This window comes from Rattus rattus, chromosome 6 (genome assembly GCF_011064425.1).
Source record: "Rattus rattus isolate New Zealand chromosome 6, Rrattus_CSIRO_v1, whole genome shotgun sequence".
Lineage (NCBI taxonomy): Eukaryota > Metazoa > Chordata > Mammalia > Rodentia > Muridae > Rattus > Rattus rattus.
This window is the reverse complement of record NC_046159.1, coordinates 47,963,754-47,984,614: the sequence shown is the minus strand read 5'-3', so window position 1 is coordinate 47,984,614 and position 20,861 is coordinate 47,963,754. Positions and strand designations below refer to the sequence as shown.

The 20,861-nt window shown below is 44.3% G+C and overlaps 1 protein-coding gene across 8 annotated transcripts in view; it reads right to left on the bottom strand.

Annotated features, from left to right (window-relative positions):
* The window catches only part of Foxp1 (forkhead box P1), a 388,377-nt gene that overhangs the window by 162,553 nt on the left and 204,963 nt on the right, over positions 1 to 20,861 (bottom strand). Inside the window, exon 1 of one of the 8 annotated variants that reach the window (XM_032906030.1) lies at positions 7,208 to 7,389. The exons of the other annotated variants lie outside the window; for them this stretch is intronic. The gene's annotated coding sequence lies outside the window, so the exon portion shown is untranslated. Of the gene's footprint in view, positions 1 to 7,207; positions 7,390 to 20,861 lie in introns of those variants that run through there. 8 annotated transcript variants of the gene reach the window in all.

Genomic DNA, 20,861 nt, shown 5'->3' with positions numbered 1-20,861 from the left:
AGTGCTCGTGGATGCCCTCTAAAACATTTAAATCTTCGTATTCATTTACTTGCTTATTTGTTTGTTGCAGACAGGGTCTCTCCTCAGAGGCCTGGATGTCCTGAAGCTCATTCTGTAGACTCATGGAGATCCATCTGCCTCAACTTCCTGAGTGCTAGGATGAAGGGCGTGCACCACCACACCCAGCTACATTTTTTTCACAATGAAAAACAAAAACAAAATACAGCAACAGTAACAACAACGACAACAACAAAGCCCTTTCTCAAGGCAGAGCTAAAGCGATCACGGATGGCATGTGTTTGCGTGTGCATGCCTGTGTATGTATATGTGCATGTATGTTTTACCTTTTTCTGTGAGACAGAGTCTCTGACTGGTCTAGAACTCACCAAATAGGCTAGACCAGCGTCAGGAAGCCAGGTATTCCCCTGCTCCCACCATGTTTAGCCTGGGTTCACAAGTACACACATCCACACGCCTGGCTTTTTGAACATTTTAAAATTACTCTTAAATGTGAGATCTGGGGATTAACTAGGTTCTCAGAAGCACTTTACCTACCAGCTGTTATTTCCTCAGCCTAAGACCAGAATTTTTTTGTTGTTGTTGTTCTGTTTTGTTTTAAATTCACAATTTCCCTGAAGCCCAGTAACCGTCCCTACATCTAGAAGCATGTCTAATATTATGCCTTCCTTACCTCTCTGGACACATGAGATCTGGCTTTCAGGGAATCAAGAATTCTGGTATCCGCCCCATCCCCCTCTGGCTTCTCAGCATGTGTCTGTCTGTCTCTATCTGCTGTCTTTCTGTCTGTCTCTCCCTCTCTCCCCCATTCATGTGAGTGAGTCTGGGTCCGTGCGTAGCTCAGAATACACGTGGAGGTGAGTGGACACCCTCGGGTGTCAACTATGTCTTGTACCTTGAGATAGGGAGTGTCTGTTGTTTTTCTACTGAGTATTGCCTGGTTACTTGGCCCTTGAACTTGCAGCCTCTCTTATCTTTGCCTCCCATCTTCAGATAACAGCTCTGGAATTACAAATGCTAGCTACTGCATTGGACTTTATGGGCATGAGCTTGGGTCCTAATGCTTGTATGGCTTGCACACAGTTTATATACTAAGCCTTTACCCTAGGCTAGGCATCATCTTCTTAATCAATTAATGAATGTTTATTTTATTTGGGTAGCCTGGAATTCATTATATAGAAGGGAGTAGATGGGCCTCCTCAGAATCAGAAACCTGCTTGCCTCTGCCTCTCCAGTACTGGGACTAAAAACTATGTGCCACCATGTCTGGCATGGCCCTCATTTTGAATTCATTGTATACTCTCACACATAGTATAGTAAAAATGTACATGCACATACACAGACATACACAGATGAATGTATAGAGTGGTGGAGGGAGAGATTATTAAATATCTACATTCTTCAAATTGCTTTGGGCCTTGGTCACTGAAGATAAAAAAGCTGATTTCAAAAGCGCAGGGGAGGCAGCTCGGTCTGTAGAGTTCACGCCTCGCCGGCACAGAGCCCTAAGTTTGATTCTCAGCACCACCTAGACCAGGCGTGGTGATATGGGACTGGAATCTCAGCAATGGAGTGGTGTACCCAGGAGCTCTTGTTCAAGGCCACCCAGGGCTTCAGGCAACTCCAAGGCCAGCCGGGGACTTTGCAGATCTTATTCCGTATACAACAAAAATCATTCCCTCCCGGCACAGCTGTGCCATGGCTGAATGTTTTCACGAGCAACGAAGGCTCACCACTGCAAGCAATTCTCATTGTCCCACAAACTGTCACTATCTGCAGTGAACAGATGACAGGACAGAAAGACGTGAAACTGTAAAGATCATCTGATACTCAAAGGCCTCGGCCTAGAACCTGGTGAAGCTGATCACATAACGAATAGACACTGTTAGCACCGTGCACACACACAAGAAGCTATGTGCCGAGTAAAAACAAAGATGCCTTTGGAAGAAGAATACAGTGGCCTAGAAGTGAGTGCCAGCAGAGAAAGGTAACTGCACGTCAAGGAAATCTGGTGGAGATTAAGGGCGTCAGTTATTCATCAGTGCCCTATACCCCTGTAATGCATGGACGTGGCTTTCTTTCACTCTTAGAGATGGAACTACGTGAGAAGCATGGCAGAATCTCAAAGAAATCAAGGTGCAGTTAGAGTCCATTGAGGGAGCTGGAGAGATAAACCAGTCCGTAATGCACACTTCAGGTAAACACGAGGACTCAAGCTTGGATCTCTAGAACCAACACAAAGAGCAGGCAGGTGATACATGTCTGTAACCCTAGTGGTTGGGGCAGGGGTTGGGAAAGAGACACAGGAAGATGCTCTAGGTCTTTGGTTTGGTTGTTATAGACAATGGTTTAGTGAGAGACTCTGTCTCCAAAAAATGGAGTGATCGAATATGATGCTTAACATTAATCTCTAGCCTCAACATGCCCGTGGGCACACACACACACTAAGAGTACAACACACACACGCACATGCACACACACACACTTAAAATATGTAAAAGAAAGTACACCAAAGTATGTATTCTCAAAAGCAACTTTTCCTTTCTCCCTCCCTCCCTCCCTCCCTCCCTCCCTCCCTCACACAGGCTAGACCAGCTCTCCACCACTGTGATATCCCTCCCTCCAGCTCAAAATCTAACATCCTTAGTACACCAAAGTCCAAGATAAGAGGTTTAGGGTTAGGCTTAGAGCCTGATTTTTGGTGACACGGTGAGACACTGCTTAAAATAAAAACTGAAGGAACATTAAAAACTAAACTGGGCTTATCTGCTATAGTTGTGCTCACAGTTATGTTCAGGGAGTGACAGTGAACTCTGGAACTCCCGGTAACCACAGTTTAGCATACGGTTGAACTTGAGTATCCAAGCATGAAGAAATAATGATTCGTTGGGAATTTGGGGGAATTACTGACCCTGAGAGAATCATCACCAGTCTAAAATCGAGCAACCCTATTTTTTAAAACATTAGCATGTCTCCACAGAAGCAGCCTGCAGGCGGGTTCAGTGACAACCACTCATTGTGCCTACACCTGGAGCCTGGCTTCACCACCTGCTAGCTGTGTGAACTTGGACAAGTGACTCAACCTTCCTGTGCCTTAGCTTCTTTATCAGCAGGACTGGGAATAAATTACAGAACCCGTGTCACAATGCACACAGGCAAAGAAGTGACTGAGCTAGAGGAAAAAATAAAAAGATAAAACCAAGCAGGTCGCCACCACCTGCCCAGGACACATTGTCAACACTGGGTGGCCTGCTGTAAAGACAGCTTCCTCAGCCAAACTGGAATGCAGATAGTCCTTTGAAAGTTACTTCTTTAATGCAGAGATTTTCAGATCTAATTTGTGTACCCAGAGTCCAACAAACATTTCTGAGAACCAAAGAACCTAACAATGGACTGTAATGTTGCAAATTCTGTTCATCTGAGGCTCAGGTCAGCAAGTGGATTCAAGCATTTTTTTTTTTCCTCTGTGCTTGGGAGCCACAGAAAGGAGATCACCACAGCCCATGGAGGGTTTCAGGCACTCAGAATATGTAGGGTTGAATGAAAGGGGTTCATACCTTTCATCCACAAAGAAATGAAAAAAAAAAAAAAAGAAAGAAAAAACCATAGCAAATTACAACTAACTTTGCAGAGCTAACAGGCCTGTGTCTCTCCACATACACACCAACTTGATTTTTCTCTTGGTTAGGTCTCCAATAGCATTCATTCTTAGTTTAAGATTTTCGGCTGTGCTGAATATTAAAAATAAAAATTACACATCGTCTCTGACCATAACTAGATGAGAATTCAGCAAGACCTCGTCTTCTGCCTGTTCCCATCCTATCACAAACTAACTATACTTTGTGGGCCAATTTTTTTTCAGGGCAGAACATTTTCTCTGAGGTGGGTCTGTAGTCAGAAGTAGCCTGTCTGAGTGGGGGAAAATGTCTCTCCAACTCTCCCAGTCAGTCCTGGGCAGGTCCAGTCTGGGCACTCACACAGACACACCCGGGAACTGTAAACTATTTTAACAACAGGACGGTTTTCCCACCTCAAAAGTGGGATCACCTTCAGTCTACTGATGTCCCAAGGGTGTTCCGAGTATCAACAAGTTCACATTAGTCAGGCACTTTGATTTCTACAGACAAAGGGCTCTGTGGAACTACAAAGTATGATTATCCAACCCAGCGACCTTTGTGGAGTACCCAAGATGACAGGCAGGGAGGCAAATGGCCTGCTGTTTCCCACTGTTGCCCTCCCAGAAGCAAAGCTCCCCACCACTCCCGAGCTCAAGGCAGGGCCAGCCAAGTGGAAGCCATGCTGTATCTGAACTTGGCTGCACTCTTCCCTTATATAGGCAACGAAGAGGGAATCCCTCTGTGCGCATATTTTCAGTTCACATTCCCAAACACTATAGGCAAACACACAGATTTCAGCTGTGATTTACAGGGCTGCCTCTGCCTGGGCCAGTCACCAGGTTAGGACCATGTCTACACAGCCCTGTTACAGGATGAGTCTGAGTGAGGGTGGATCTTAGGGAACCCTGCCTCCTTTCCTACAGAAGCCCAGAGAATGGCCACAGGCGACCAGGCCAACCCCACTTGAAAACTGAGAAAATAAAATGAAAAAAAGAATATTAGCTGGCTTGTTTTAAACCTACATTCAATCTAGGCTTGGGACTTTCCCTTGGACTCTGGAGTACTTGTAAGAATGTAACAATCTTTAGGACTGTGGAAAATATTATATGATTACAGAGACTAGTATTATATAGCATAATCTCCTCTCTCTCTCTCTCTCTCTCTCTCTCTCTCACACACACACACACACACACACACACACACACACACACACACCATTTGGCAGTGCTTGGGATTCTACTCTGAGCCTTATGTATGCTAGGCAAATTCAACTATTTCCAGCCCTAAAAGGGATGTTTGACAGACACAGAGACCCAAGTAGACCCTTTGTCTCACAGCATGTGACAGCCTTTAGGGAGGAGTCAAAGACTGGCATTAAACTGTGCTCTTCACTAGCCACAGACAACTCAAGGTTCATGTGCTTTTAGCTGAGCTGCTCAGAGTTCAGAGTGTAACCCCCAAATGGTGTCTGGATGATGACAGCTAGAGGAAGAATGTACATGAGGCCCTAGGTTCAAGCCCCAGGACCAGACTGAGCATGCAAATACCTGATAGACAAATAAATAAATAAATAAATAAATAAATAAATAAATAAATAAATATAAATAAATAAATATGCTTGCCTTCGACACAACTGTAAGAGTTGTTCATCATCACTGTGGGATTACTATTAAAGTGAGCCACCTTACACCATAGTGTGACAGTACGATGCCACTGAAGCAGGCATCTACACCTTCCAAACCACGGAACAAAGAATTCTGGGAAACTCTATCCATCCACAGCAATAAGCTCATTCTTAGTCCACAGCCTGGCATAGTGTCAGGGAGAAATGTAAAAGACAGACAGACAGACAGAGAAAAGAAAGAAAGAAAGAAAGAAAGAAAGAAAGAAAGAAAGAAAGAAAGAAAGAAAGAGAAAAGAAGAGAGCTAGCAGGCTCCTGAGCCTAAAGGGTTAACTCGGTTGTCTTTTAAAAAAAAAAAAAAGGACATGTATAATTTCCTTTTATCCTAAAACAATGCATTTATTATTTTCTGTGTATCTGGTAAAGGGCACGGCTTTCAGAGTGGAAAACAAAACAGACGTTGGTCACATGTTTATTTGCCTCACCTCCTCCCTTCCCTTCTGATAAATAATCAAACATGCCATCCAGAAAAAACAAAATCAGCGAGCTGGGAAATTTGATGGTCATCAAGCAGGCTGAGACAGCAAGCAGAGCGGCCCACTGTTCCCACACTGCTGCTCAGCCCCCACACCTACTCCACCATCTGAGTAAATAGCCCCGCTCACTCTTTCCATCTTCCCCACAATTACTCCTACTGTTAAACAAATTGTCCTTAAGGCAGTCGCAAACAGCAGCTTTGCAACACCCCCCCCCCCCCCCCTCTGCAAAGCAGAGCAACTTCTGGACATTAAAAACAGCCATCCCGGCCACAGCGGCGCACACAGAAACCGAGACTTGTTTATTTGTGTGGACCTTCCTCCCATTCGATGGTCTGGACAAGTATGGAAATTCTATTTCTTCCTCTAGCCTAACAGATACTGTTGAAAACATTGAAGTTTATGGATATTTAGTCTGAGGACTAACCAAGTTCAGAATAATAGCAATTCTCTTAAGATCAAAAGAACCAATTTTCTACTTCCTGTCTATTCCCTCATCAGTACATAGCTTTAAAAAAAAATAGCACCTGGCTTGCCAATTACAGTTGACGCTGAAGAACAGGGGTAGAGGAGGTGGAGAGGGAGGGAAGAGAGACCAGAGGGTGGGCCAGGGCAGGAAAAGGTGGAACCATTTTTTAAAAGCTCATACCATGTGTTTGAAAGTCAATTCTCCTGAAGAGCCCAAGAGTAAGGTGGTTCTGCCAGCCCCGGTGCCAGAGCTTGCTGCCACCCCAATTACCCACAGTGGAAACGGTCAGAAGAGGGTCCGATATCAAAGTTAACAACCATTGCTGGGAGCAAAGCAAGCTTTCTCTCTACCTCGCAGCCTCCTCGAATTAAACAATAGTAATATGAATGAGATAATGACCGTGCGTGTTTCGGCAGCCTGACTTTTATTGGCATGAAATTGGTACAAATATTATCAAGACCGATTCGCCCATGATGACGGTGTCGTGATGTCAACCCCGGAGGACAAACTCTGCAGAGTGTCACAGGCACCGTCCCCACACTCTCTCAGAACTTGAGATAACATAACAGGAAGAAAAGAAGCAGGCGGTACATACAGGCACGCAGAGAGAAAGTTACGGTCTACATTCAGCCTGTGGAAGTGTCTGGCAACACTGGCTGATTCCTCCTGATCAGAGCCAAAGCCACATGTGAAATCAAGAGAGAATTACCAAGGAGTTAGCAGGATTCCGTCCTCTCAGATCTCTATGGTGAAGAAGAAAAAAAAAAAAGGAAGAAGAAGAAGAAAAAAAGCTTAGCCGGAGAGAGGAGGGAGGGAAGGAAACACAGTAAACAACTTGAAGCATCTCATTTTCCCCTTTACAGCGCGTCTGCCCAAGCAAAGATCCTAGCTTAAAAGTTTATTTAGTCCATTGAAAATGCCCCCCCCCCACCTCCCGGCACTTACAAGGAAAATGAAGAGTTTGACTGAGTGAGTCTCTACGTCTGCCTTTGCAGTTCCGTCTTGCCGTGGATGAGCTCTGGCTGTTTCTGTGAAGCGGGGGTTTGCCGAGTGGTAAAAGAGATGTTTGAATAAACAGGAAGTGCTGAGCGCTGAAGCACACTCGAGGAGAGAACACACTGGAACACTGCCCTTTGTAGGCAACCTCGGGGAGGTTCGTCTCCACAGTAGCTGCCTGGGCTCTCACTCAATGACAAGGAAACCACAAGAATTCCTCAAGTAATTCTTCACTTTCAAAGCTGGGAGATCAGTTGGAGCTTGCAGGTAATTTTCAAAGTTGCACAGAGCACTTAAAGAAATCTATTAATGTTCAACACACCTAAATCACTCCAGGATAGCAAGCAGGGGCACAGCACACACGGTGTGCCCTGTAGACCAAACCCTAGCCAAACACCGCTCCTGCACGCAGACGAGTACACACCAACAAGGCTTCAGGAAACCTGTTCTTGAGATATTTTGACATTTACATAGGCAGGATGAGATTTAGAGAGAGAGAGAGGATAGAGAGAGAGAGAGAGAGAGAGAGAGAGAGAATATGAGAATATTCAGACCTTGCTGACCTTAGAGGTTCTGGTCACATATATTTTTAAAGATCACACCACCCAGCATTCCCGGGATAAGCTCCCTGTCTGGTTTGATTGCCTTTCCTCTCTGTTCACCTCCTCTGCTATCAGGGAAACGATCTATGGACCATGGCACCCGCTTGCCCACTTCCTTACCCTGTCCTACACTGATTATCAAGGTCCTGTCTTCAGTCACCAGTAGAACCGGACGGGTACCATAATAAAAGCGAGCCACAGGAGAAAGGTGTAGCAGGTCAGCTTAAAGACTGGGAGGAAGAGTCATGGAACAGCCATATTCAGCTGGAGACAGGAGATAGCAGAAGGCTTCCTTCCTAAAATGTACTGCTCTTGTGGCTGAGTTCCCCTGCCACAGAAGCATCTGATTTGTTATTAAGCGTGGAACGCTGGCCTGCCTGTCAGGCAGGTGCTAATACTCGGCTAAAATAACTCATTGGGAGCTGTCAGTGAGGTGTTTACATAGGCCCCGATCTTTTCTTCATAGAAGGAAATTTTTTTTTCTTTACTGGAATTCATCTTCTTTTGATCTCACATTCAAAGCAATGGCAGCTTGATAGACATTCAAGTCTGAAAGCAAATCCAGACGCTGAAGATAAACCGCCAGAATATGACAGGCAGAAGCATCTAAAGCTTACAGAAATGAAGAGAACAGCATGTCGCCCGAGTATTACAATAGCAGAAATCAAGAGACATATTAGGTGGAACTGATCAGCCACAAAAACAGTTCAAAAGGCAGATCACAGAAACGGGATGAGGGGAAGGGGGTGCGGGGTGGGGGAACAGGATCAATCTGGTTTGCCTGCCTCACCTCCCTTCTGAGCCTCCAAGTCTGCCTCTTCCCTGCATGAGGGTGGAGCGTCCAGAGCAGAGTTTCTTCTCTAACTGGGCTGGACCATTTACAGAGGTTACAAAGGATTTGCTAACAATCTGCTTCGAGGGGCAGGGGAGAAAGGAAGGCACATGCCCAGGCTCCCCCATGCTGCGCTGCACTGCCATGCTGTTCCCGTTCCTAGGAGTGGCGGTGGGTGGGGAGCACACAGCCTGGCCCAAGGGAGGTGGGCAGTCAGGAGGCTCTTGCTTAAACCAACCTGGGATGGACTGACACTTTCCTAAGATGGCCAGGCAGTGACGGACTGCGAGAGCCCCACCTGCAGTCATACACATGGTCAGATGCCTTCAGTCCCAGTTAGGCCACTGTTCCACCCCTAGGAGCTGCGAAGCCATGTAGTCCAGTCTCTTAAAGGGATTATTGCAAGAACTTCTTCACGGCATAAAAAAAAAAATTTAAGAACTTTTTCTTAAAGGCATACTTTAAAAAAAGATATCTTTTGTTTTAAAGTCAATGCATATAACAGCAGAAAAAGACATTCTCTGAACAGTTCTGCCTGAGTTGTTTATTAATAAACACTGAAAGGGAAATGGCAGAACCAGACTAAAGCACATCAGAATTCCATATTTACCCTGTGGTTCTCTCTGAACTGTTTCTTCTGGGAAATCTCACAGGAAAAGTGAGATTCTCTTTTCCATAGGATGCTAGGATTTTTTATTATTACTGCCTCCCTGTCTCCTCCTCTCCCCCCCACCACTATCCATAGTACACTCACAGTAAAATATGGTTTAAAAATGCACAACACAACTTTCCAAGCTGTAATCCGTTTAGAGTTTGCCTTGTACCAACAAGATTCCTGGAAAACTGAGGAAGAGCCTTGGAGACAAACTATGAGGAGCAAGGCTGGGAGACTGTGAGGCCCTCAGCGGTCAGAATAGCCACATGAGATCTGCCTTTCAAATATGTGCTCGCTTTATTCATAAAAACATCCCATAGGAAACCGTGCTATTATAAAGATTACGGTAGTCCCATCTTTACCAGGCTGGATAGAGACCCTTGAGGAGGAAATGCTGCAGGCCTTTGCTAGGGAATCCTGTCTGGTGAGGGTGATTAGAGAGCACATTCAGGGGGCTCCTTTAGCTATAGCCAGGAGGATGACACTGTTGGAAATTCCACAAAGTCCTTGGGAGCCTTGGCCAGCAGCTAGTGCTGATAGAAGGGAGTGTGTGAATTCATTAACAGCGCTCAACGGTCGCACCAGGGCCAGTCTCGATGTCCCTTGGCAACAGGGACAGAGACAGAGGTTTTAGATGGCAGTTCTTGGGAGCACTGGGAGCATGGCAGTACAATCCTGGGGACCACTGTCCATGTTCAGTCCTTGAACTCTTCGGTGTGTCTACAAAGGTATATCTTGCTTACCATGTGTTTGACTTTGGGGTAAATATTTTGCACATTTTTTTAACATAAATATTTTTCTGTTTTACTCACAGTCAAAACACGTTACACATTCACGCTGTTTGTAAATATTTTCCTGCTTTTACAAGAATCCCCTTTAAGTCAAAACATGTTTATATTTATTTTGTCAAAACAAATTCTTCCTTCAAAACAACACGACATGTTGTCAACATAGTTTCCAGGTTACAATAAAAATGGTTTCACTTAGTTCCCAGCACAACAAGCAAGCAAACAGCACATTCCATCCCAGAATCTAGGCTGTTTTTCTCAAGTCACCTCTGACCCATTCCGTGGAATGTCATTTATTCAGGGCTGGACCTTTGCTTTAAATCGCACTAGATCAAACGAGCCAGTCTCCTCTGTCATTCCCTGACACCAAGGAAACAAAAGAACAAGGTAGTTGCTTTCAACATTTTCTCCCCGAACTTCTCAACTTCGATATTCCACATGACTGTAATTTACCCCCAAACAAGGGAGGTTTACCATAAAAGTGAAATGCAATTTCCCTTGTAGATTAGAAAATAGATTTTTCCTCCACAAAGAATGCAATTGCCTCCACTTTGATGCAAGAAATAACATTCCATTTCTTCGGACATTAAAGGTCTTTTTTTTAAAAAAAAAATCTGCCAAGTAAGAAGGCCTTCATTAGTATAATTAAATGACTGTTGGGCTTTTTTGATATAAACAACTTTTGAGATGTCATTTAAAAACCTCATAATAACACCATTAAAGAGCTACCATTTTTAACGGAGAGATTGTCTGCTCAGGGCCATGGAATGGTAGCCACGCTTCAGGCCCGTCCTTTCCCCCTTTCAGACTTCTGCTGGACTTGAATGTCACCATAGACCTTGAATCTTTGAATGTGAAATGGCTTCACTAATTGCTTTAATTGCTTGAAGATGTGCAGGCAGGTGAAACCGGATCCCCGTGGCCATTGTGGAGACTAAGAACAACACTGGAATGTTTACATAGTGGTTTGATTTTAATAGGCAGAAGGGCTGAGTTTAAGACAGCAAGAACACAGCTAATAGGTGACCTCTTAAAGAAGGCCCCCTCTAAAAAAAATAATGCTAAGGACACACAACCAAACACAATGTCATGTTCCGAGAGGCAGCATCCTAAACACCGAGGTTATTACCCAGTTCCTGACATTTTCACCCAAAACACTACACGTAAGAAAATTTAAAACAGAAAGAGCACTTTACACGTCAGTTACCTTCTGAACATATTAGGACTCTATGGTGTTTTTAAGTAAGCACATTCATTTTACATTTTAAATTGCATATTTTTTTTCCAGGAAGTGTAGCACTCTACTGTCTTAGAAGGGAGGGCTTAAGTGTCCCTCACCCCCATTTTGCACACTCTTTGGCTGTGAGTTGTGGCCACACCCTTTAAACCGGTGTTATATATGAATGTGCGTCTCCCTCCTACCTGTCCTCTTGCCATGTGACCTCAGGGTCTGCTTCTCGTTAGTAGGACCAAGAAGTCCTTTAGAGTGGCCATTCAACAGTGGTGGCCACATTCCCTGGATGTTTTAATGGCTTGAAATGGACACCCAAGGTTTGGCGATAGCTCCCCATGGCTGACTTCTAATGGAAGGCGCAAATGTAATCAGCGCATGACAGGAAGTAAGTGTTCGCTATAGTCACTAAGCCACAAAGGTCAAGTAGGAACAGGTTTGCAAAGGCGACTAAACAGTCTTCATACATGCAATAGACATACACATAGACATGTAAGTTACTGCGTGTGCATGTACACATACAGATGTCCACATGCAAATGTAATGCACATGCACGCACACACACACACACACACACACACACACACACACACAGGCTTCATGCGTATATGAATGTTTCATATATAGTCAAGAATAGTTCACTGCTGCAGAAGGGAAAGGGTGCCAGAAAATAACACAAAGGTTTTAGGGTTAAGCTATGCTACTTGGGGCAATAGACACGCACTGTACATGAGTGCAGACCAGGAGGTTGCTCTTCCATAGAGCAGGGAGCACTGTGCAAGTTCTGCCTAGCGAAGTAACGTTGCACATTAACTCATGACGATGAAATACAAATTGCAGAAGGAAAAAAAAAAAAGAAATAAAGTCCTTTTAAAGCCATAAACAGTTTTAAATGCTATAAGCTCTGCAATAAACGTAGGAGTTTCTTTGCCCGAATGATTTGTTCCCCAAACACTGGAGACAAAAATGATGAAACCAAAAATACTTGCATAAAATATCCTTTTGAACCATGGCCACCTCACGCATATTTATCAACATTTACACCCTTTCCGAAAAATGAAATCCCCTGGCGAGAAGTAAGTCCTTCCCTCTGAAAAAGGAGGGAAGACAAGGATCCATTTAAACATTAAGTATAAACTAGTCCAAGCCAGCGAGAGGCACACAGAGGGGAAAGTAAACAGGCCCTGCTGCCTACCCCCAAAATAGTTCCCCTTTGAAAGCTCTCAGCAGCGAGTGCCTGGTACCAAGGGCTGCCCTGTGAGCTGGAAGGGTCAGCAGAGCTATGCTAAGCTGACAGGTTCAGTTTACAGCGGCCAGGACTTTGTTTGGATATACTGGCCTTGCTCACTGCCAGCTTAACAACAGATGGCTAGAAAACTTTCATTATGTTGCACAGGACTGAACTGCAAACAATCCAGAAAACTCTGAAAAAGTTTAACTCCCTCTCAACCGATGTGCCAAAACCAGAGTCCACGCAGGCCCCGGGGGCCTGCAGAGGCAGGCTGAAGGCAGAACCTGCCAAGTGGAGTTCAGGAGAAGCCATCCTTGCAGGCTGCAGAGCGAGGGAGAGCTACTGGAGGCTTATTTTAACTGTTCGAAGTCCAGACCTTATAAGGAGTTGCGCCCATTGTGCCTTCTTGTATTTTATTTTCCCAGAACGTAGTGACAGACTTTCTTTCCCTTCAGAGAGAAAAATCTTCCAGACAATTCCCAATTCCCAAGCCCTCTTCCTGCCTCCCCTTTATTCAGGAAGCTGGCAGGACTGCATCAGTCTCACCCCAACACCTAGATTTAAATATGACTTACCCAAATCTGTGTATAATTTAAATATTCATTAAGCCGATTCAATCCCTACTGAATCCTAGTCTCTTCTAATGCTGGGAGACAGGTTATAAATATACCTTCAAAGGTTTAATTCAATTGGCAATCGGAGAGGTCTTATCACTGGAAATGTGTTATTTTCCTATTATTCAAGAAATGAACAAATGTGTTTTCCACAAATGTATTTTAGAAGCTACCCTTTGCTGTTATTGAAAGAAAATTGTGTTTATGACTCCTTTAGCATAGTGTAAACTCATAAACGTCAACAGAGAGTACAAGGAAAACTGTCAACTAAATATTGTTTCCTTCACGAGCTGTTCTTCCAAGTCAATTACGCCTTTCAACTTCTGGGGCATTGTATGATAAACTGGCAGTAAAAATCATTCACATTAATATACCATGGTGCCTTGCCTGCAAAAGGTAATTAAGGAAGTAAATGACTCATAAGAATAGACATATTAGCTGCAAAATGAAAGGCAACTGAGCTGCCACATAAAAATATGTACCATTAAGATACCGCATTTTCATATTCCTGTAATCAGCTCCAGTAGACTAATGCTTATTTAATCCAGTTCTGAGCTAAGTCCATCAACAACTGTTTTTCGCTGTTTTCTCCTTGACTGAACATTATGAGAGCAGGTTTGGAATAAATACTGCAATGAGATTTTTGCATACTCAATTGAAGAACAGGTTTTTACATTTTAAAATCTATTTTTCTTTCCCTGAGAAATATAACATTTAAAAAAAAACCAGATTACTGAAGGAAAAAAAATCATACATAGCAAGTTAGACGTGCCTCCTTAACAGGTAGGGCATCTGGGGGAGAGATCTTTGTTTCTATATTTGCCTTTTCTGGGATGCCAGGCCTCCAGCTCCCAGGCCCCGGTTTCCTTTATGAAGCGAAGCCCTCTTGTTAACAATGTCTTCCCTGAGCATTATGGTTCCACAGGCAATTCATGCTTCAGCAGAGGTGGAAGGAGACAGCAAAAATGGATGGGCAAATTGGTAAGTGAGGTTGACGGTGGAGACCTCACCAAAGCCCAGTGTCCCGAGTCCTTCCAGGGCTAGCTACCAGACAGACAGATGACCCCTTCTCTGGGCAAATGGAAAGTAATATGAAACTCACTGCTCCCCTGTCCAATTTCATGCCCCCATGTCTGAATCTTCATAGTCTTTTATTTTAAGGCATCGCCAACAGCCCATCCTAGCCCAGTCCCAGGAAAACCTTATCCATTCAAAGAAGTCTGAGATGTTTTGTGGAGGCAAAGTTGCTCATCTTTATTCTTCTCTGCATTATTGATCCTTATCTGTCATCGGAGTCATGTGCACTGGGGATCAGTGTAGAGGTGGTGGTGGTGGTGGGGTTTCCTGGATACAAGAACAAATACCTACTTCTGTAGGAACTGGAAGTTTCTGTTGTAACTCCTGCAACATAGGCCTTCTGATTTAGTTTGGGTGTCCGTTTGTATACCTCTGGCTATGGTAGCAGCAAAAATTGGTCTACAAATTATGGCAGTGACTATTTTCTGTGAAGTTTCTTAATAATGCATTCATGCTCAGTGGGCTCTAAATGTTTCTAGACAGCATCCACAAACTTACTAAGAAGCCACAAAGAGACCTTAGCTGTTTTGCTTTCTGGAAGAAGGTAGGCTTTCGACAAAAGTAAAGTTCTAGATTTGGGATGCCCCCTGGCATCTAGGAGATGTTTTGTTTTAAAAATTGATAAACAGCCAGCTAGGTACTTGAGAACAGTTCAGGTCAGAAGAAGAACCAGACACAGACCCCTTGCTGGTCTTTTACCTTTTCACAGCCTGGTGAATGCAGGGAGCCCCCTGGTATATAGGTGGACTTCACCTTGCAATGCACTGTTGCCTCTTGTTGGAGCTGATACTGCGTAAAACAACAATTAATGAGCTCTAGTCCTTTCCCTAATTAAAGAACAAAGGTCCTTGTGCTAGCAGAGCAGCGGGGAACAACACACTCGGGGAGACTTGAACGCTTCTAATTGCCTTCAAATGGAATTCTTGAGATTTCGGAACATAATAGGATCAGGAACTCAGGGCACTCGCACCATCCTTTACAAATAAGCCTTCACAGAACACAGCCAGCTGTTAATAAATACACCATTATCAAAAATGCAAAGTTGCCACTGTAACGCCCGCAACCTTTGTATTCATGAAAATTAACCCACACGCACGAATACAATGATACATGAATTCGTTTTTAAAAAATACATCAAAAAAAAAAAAATAAACTAAAAGGACCTCACAGGAACATGAAGGCAAGGAGGCAGATCCTCCAAGGCCAGTATTCGTCAGGCCTTCAGCAGTTGGGTTTCAAACGTGTAATTAAGAAAGATAACCCCCAGTTTTTCATAGTCATTAGAGGCTTTGGGTAATAGAATACTCTCTCCAAAGTGTTACAAACACACCGCACTTCTAAATAACCTGCCTGGAGAAAGTACGCTCTCTACCAAGGGCAAAGCCGCCGTGCAGTGAGGAACAGTAAATGGCAGGCTGGCGTTCAAGCCCATTAGCTGCTATCGGATAGCAGCACATTCGCTAGCACGCGACCTGTGAAAAATCTGAGATCTCTTTAAATCTTCGAATTGGATTACTGCATTAATTCTTAAGAACTGCGATCCCTCAACCAAGTCAAATTGCCCTCATTAACAGTGGAAAAACTGCCTCTGCAATAAGTATTTCTTAAAAAACGATATTTATTATCTATAATCACTTTCACATACCTCCCCTTGAAATCTAACCAAAGAATGCCAGCGACTCGGAGGCCGGCATCCTAACTTTGAATATTAAATTTTGGTTCAAATAAAAATAAGAATGGAAGCTTTTTTGCTCACGGCTTAAATTTACCAGACACTTCCTTTTGAGCTGAGTGGCAGCCAGAGAAGCTGGGGCACGAGGAGAGCTCTTGAGTAGAGCATTTAGGTAGCCTCAGTTGACTGGGGGAGCTGCAGTCTCGCATGGCCATCCGGTGTTATGGATGGTGCGTGGACAGAGTTCAGTCCCAGACTGGGCTGTCAGTCTATGCTACTATAACAACTGGCACTACAGATTTATCTAAGAGAATTAAAAGGCAGGCAGAAGAAAGGTGTAGCAACATGGTGCCCTGTGTGGAAATGATACCCGTAACAGATATTTACATCACAAGCTCCCTCCATCCTTCCTACATCACACTGGCTAAGAATGCCCAACCTGTAGTGAGAATGTACTGGCTGTGGTTTTCAATCTGTGGGTTGCGACCTGTCGAACAACTCTGTCACAGAGGTGACACATCAGATATCCAGCATATCAGATATGTACAGGAGCAAAATGGCAGTTATGAAGCAGTAGCTAAAGTAATTTAATGGTGGGGGGGTGGGCCATCACCACATGAGGAGCTGTATTAAGGGGTCTCAGCATTAGGAAGATGGAGAGCTCTTGCTCCAGAGTGTTGGGATTAAAAAAAAAAATAGGGAAGGTAAACTCGGTGTCAATTCCATAATTTTTCACTAGAGTGGCCCCAGCCAGCTCTCTGCCTGACCACACTGGAACAAATTCTAATCCTTTATAAGCAACGGCAATCCCTGAGGCCTGGTCTCCAGCATCATGGTGCTATATCTACTAGCCCAAGTCCCCTCCATCAATGGCCAGGGCATGAGGGTCTACCAACCGGTGATGTTGAGCAAGTGTGTTGGGGCCTGGCAGAAGCTCGCTGGTCGGGAATTATTGGACCTGACTATTTTTAGAGCATGTGTTACAGAATGGGGAAAGGAAGAGATAGAGGTTGCTTTTCCAAGCTGGCTAAAAACCAAAGCTTCTGAACAGCCATAATAAAATGCTAACTGGAGTTCCTAGTAAAAACCCAGAGGCCTTACAGGTTCCAAAGTGCCTTCTGAATCATAAAGGAACTCAGATAAGCTTCGCTCCACGTTGTGCCATCGTGAAATGTGCTTATCTACAAAAGATGTGAACATGGGCAGTCCCTATTTAACTTATAAGGAGGGAAAAATCAATTAAATGGAGGAGCATCCAAACGCAGCAGAGGGAAGGTTCTAGGAGCTAGAGCAGAGTATTTCTAGCAATCTTCTCATCTGCCGCAGACTTCAAGACTATCTGCTGTTAAAACGAGTATCTGCATTGCGCACCGGATGTGCACGCCATGCTTACGAGACTCAGTTTAACAGTCATGTTAAGAGTATCTTTTAGTCTCAAGAACGCATGGAGAATCTGTGTTCACTATCCTCCTGTCCTGCATGGTAGGAATTGTCCATTCATTCTGCAGAGGAAAGCAGGGTCTGGTTGGGCTCACGTGTTTGAATGCTTAGTTCCCAGAGGGTGGCACTGTGCTCAGGCTTGGCTCAGGGTATGTAAATGGTCAGCTCCAGAGCTCACACAGCTTCTCTGTGGGTTTTTCTATGGCTGCCTGAAGAAACAGGAATGGAAGGAGACAAAGGAGTCTGAGGTAGGACACTGAAAACACTGAATACGAAGTACCTCTGATCCTAGCCATTTGAGAGGACAGCATGCTCAAGGCCAACTTGGTGAGTTGAAGGATAGCCTGGGCTACAGAACAATACCCGTTCTTGAAGAAGAAGAAGAAAAGAAAAAGTAGAATTAGTGCTATGAGCCATGGGCCAACCCAAGCTACAGAGGCTCACCACCTGCCTCCTTCCTGGGGGCACACCAAGTTCTGTAGCCCAACGCAGACACTGTTCCTCTCAGCTTCCATCTGCAGAGTCTCTCATCTCTGAGTGCTTTATGCTTTATGTCAACCAGGTTCTTGTCAAACAGTAACTGCTTCAGCAATGACCTCATGGGTGCCTCAGTTTCAGATTCTAGCAGCACACGGTAACGTTAACCACTCTCCAATCCTGGAGTCATCTCCGAATTCACAGGTCATTAATCACAGAAGGCTTCATATCTACTGCATGCTGAGCGTGGCCTTCGGAATGAGAGGAGGACAGAGTTGAACCTTCCCTTCTTGACACCGCACACAGCCCAGCTGGAGTAAGAGTTAAGATGCAGGCAGAGACGTGCTACTAAGAAAGATAAGAGAACCACAATCCAAGAACAACTTGAACCACTGCCGGTATTTTACCCTAATGGCATTAAGTCATCTGGGAATTCATCTATGAGCAGGTGATAGTGAAGACAGAGCAGAGAAGTAACCAGACAAGAAAAGAAGCAGAGGGCTGGAGAGATGGCTCAGTGGTTAAGAGCACTGACTGCTCTTCTAGATGGTCCTGAGTTCAAATCCCAGCAACCACATGGTGGCTCACAACCATCTGTAATGGGATCTGATGCCCTCTTCTGGTGTGTCTGAAGACAGCTACAGTGTAATCATATACATAAAATAAATAAATCTTTAAAAAAAAAAAAAAAAGAAAAGAAAAGAAAAGAAGCACAGAGAAGGTCCTGGGAGCTGGAGCGAGATAACAAAGGAAAGAAAAGTTCATTGAACAATTAGTGATGCATCACTCTCAAATCAACTAATACAACGTCTTGTTCTCTTGACACAGGTCACAAATACGCACTTTATTAAACAGTCTAGTAAGTGCAAGACACGTCCTGATGGCAGAAACAGAAACACTTTCTGAAATTATCCAAGCATTTAGCTAATTACTATGGAAACATAAATTGCTCAGGCTAGCTCTAGTTTCTGTCTTTACCTTTGCTCAAGTCACCATGTAACGTGTAGGCAAAATTCTTTAAATAGCTCAGGCTAGCTCTAGTTTCTATCTTTACCTTTGCTTAAGGCACCCATGTAACATGTAGGCAAAACTCTAAGAGGACCCTAGGTATACATCCATATCTTCAGGACAGGTTAACACCCCTTCCCAGGAAGTTAGTCTGTCACCATAGAGGTGTTAATGCTGAGGGAATCAACAGCTGTAAACAAGGTCATAGATCAGCAGGCCTTAAGATAGGAGCTTATCTGAATGGGCCTGTCAGCATCATGTGAACCCTTTAAACTGGCATCTGGAGAGCAGAGACAGAGGACGTCAGAGATCGGAAGTGCAAGAAAGATCGGATGCACTGTCACTGGCTTTGTGATGAACTGGTCATGGGACGAGAGCTGATAGGAGACTCTAAAGATGGGTGCAGCCTTGGATCCACTACCAATCAGCAAGGGAATCAGAACCTTAGTGCTTCGACCGTGACGGACCGCCCATACCTCTGTGAGTACTAGGCAATCTTCAGCAAGAACCCAACCCTTCACCGGTGTCTGCTGATCTCCTAAGCACATAACCTTCCTGACCCACACAAGCATAAACTACCAAGGACATGTTCAAGTTGCCATATTGGCGACAACACATAATGCAGCAACAAAGGACACACACTGAAGTATCAGAGGAGTACTTCAGCCCAGGCCAGTCACCTCCCCCAGGCCTCACTCCCTCATCTGTATCAATGGAGCAACAGGAAAGGTTTTTGGTGAGCAGCATCTTAGAAGATGGAGGTGAAGATATTCTGGTACTTACAGTTTAGAATCTATGCAGGTTATTTTGGTTTTGTGGGCTTGGCAGCCTCTCATGTAGTCTGGATTGGCCTCATAGCCACTGTATAGCCAAAGCTGACCTTGTTCCTCCTGCCTCGACCTCTAAAGTGCTGGGGTTACCAGCATGTGCCATCAACTTTGGTTGGCACAGTGCCTAGGATGATCCCAGTGTTTCATGCATGCTGGGCGAGTACCCTCCCGACGGAGCTCTGTCCCGGCCCCCGCATTGGTTTTTTATTTTGTACTATTTCCTTCAGGAGCCACTAGATAATGAGCATCCTCTTCCAATTATTCTAATTACCTATGCTAATAATGATCAAGGCACAAATTCAAAATCATCTCTGGCTACAGAAGAGAAAGGACACTATAAACCCTTCTTGATGTTTTCCACAACCCACGCACAGGGTAGGAAAAGATACCTTCCCTGGGAAAGGAGAAGGTGGTTGGGAGATGGCGACCACGCTGCCCACCTTCCCTCCAGGCAGGCAAGGGAGTGCTCTACTCGGCCCTGCTCTCCTCATGAAAGGGAATGGTGCTCTAACAACACCTGCTACAGCTGTGGTGAGGAGTTAGAGGTTTCAAACACATACAGTGCTTCTTAAAAAGTGCCTCAGGCCCTGCCAGGGGGGAAACCATGTAAATGTTACTGTTATTCTTTTTTTATTTTTACTATGGCTTAACCCAAACCAAAAAGCTGTCTTCAAAGAAATTTGGAAGGTGGTACTCAATAAATACATAAAAATGAATTTATAATAAGGATTCTAACACTAATTATTTTTAGGGGTATACTACACTGATGAAAAAGTGAGACACAACTCTAGTCGGATGTTATCCCCTAATTTTACTTTTATTCAAAGTAGGAGAGGTATGGGTATGCCCCTGAATCTGATGTCTACCTTTCTCGCAGTTCAGTAACTTGTAGTCTACACTCATCTGAAAATATTAAGCAGGAATTTTTAAAAGATAGGTCACTCACAAATTAAGAGATTCTTTTTTTTTCTTTTCCTTTCTGAAACAAGGTCTCTAACAAAGCACTTGCGGTCCTGAAACTTACTGTGTAGCCCAGCTGGTGCTAAACTCCTAGAGATCCACCTGCCTCTGCCTCCCCAGTGCTAGGACTAAAGGCAGTGCTCCAACATGACTGGGCAATTCACACACTTTTTTTTTTTCTTTTTC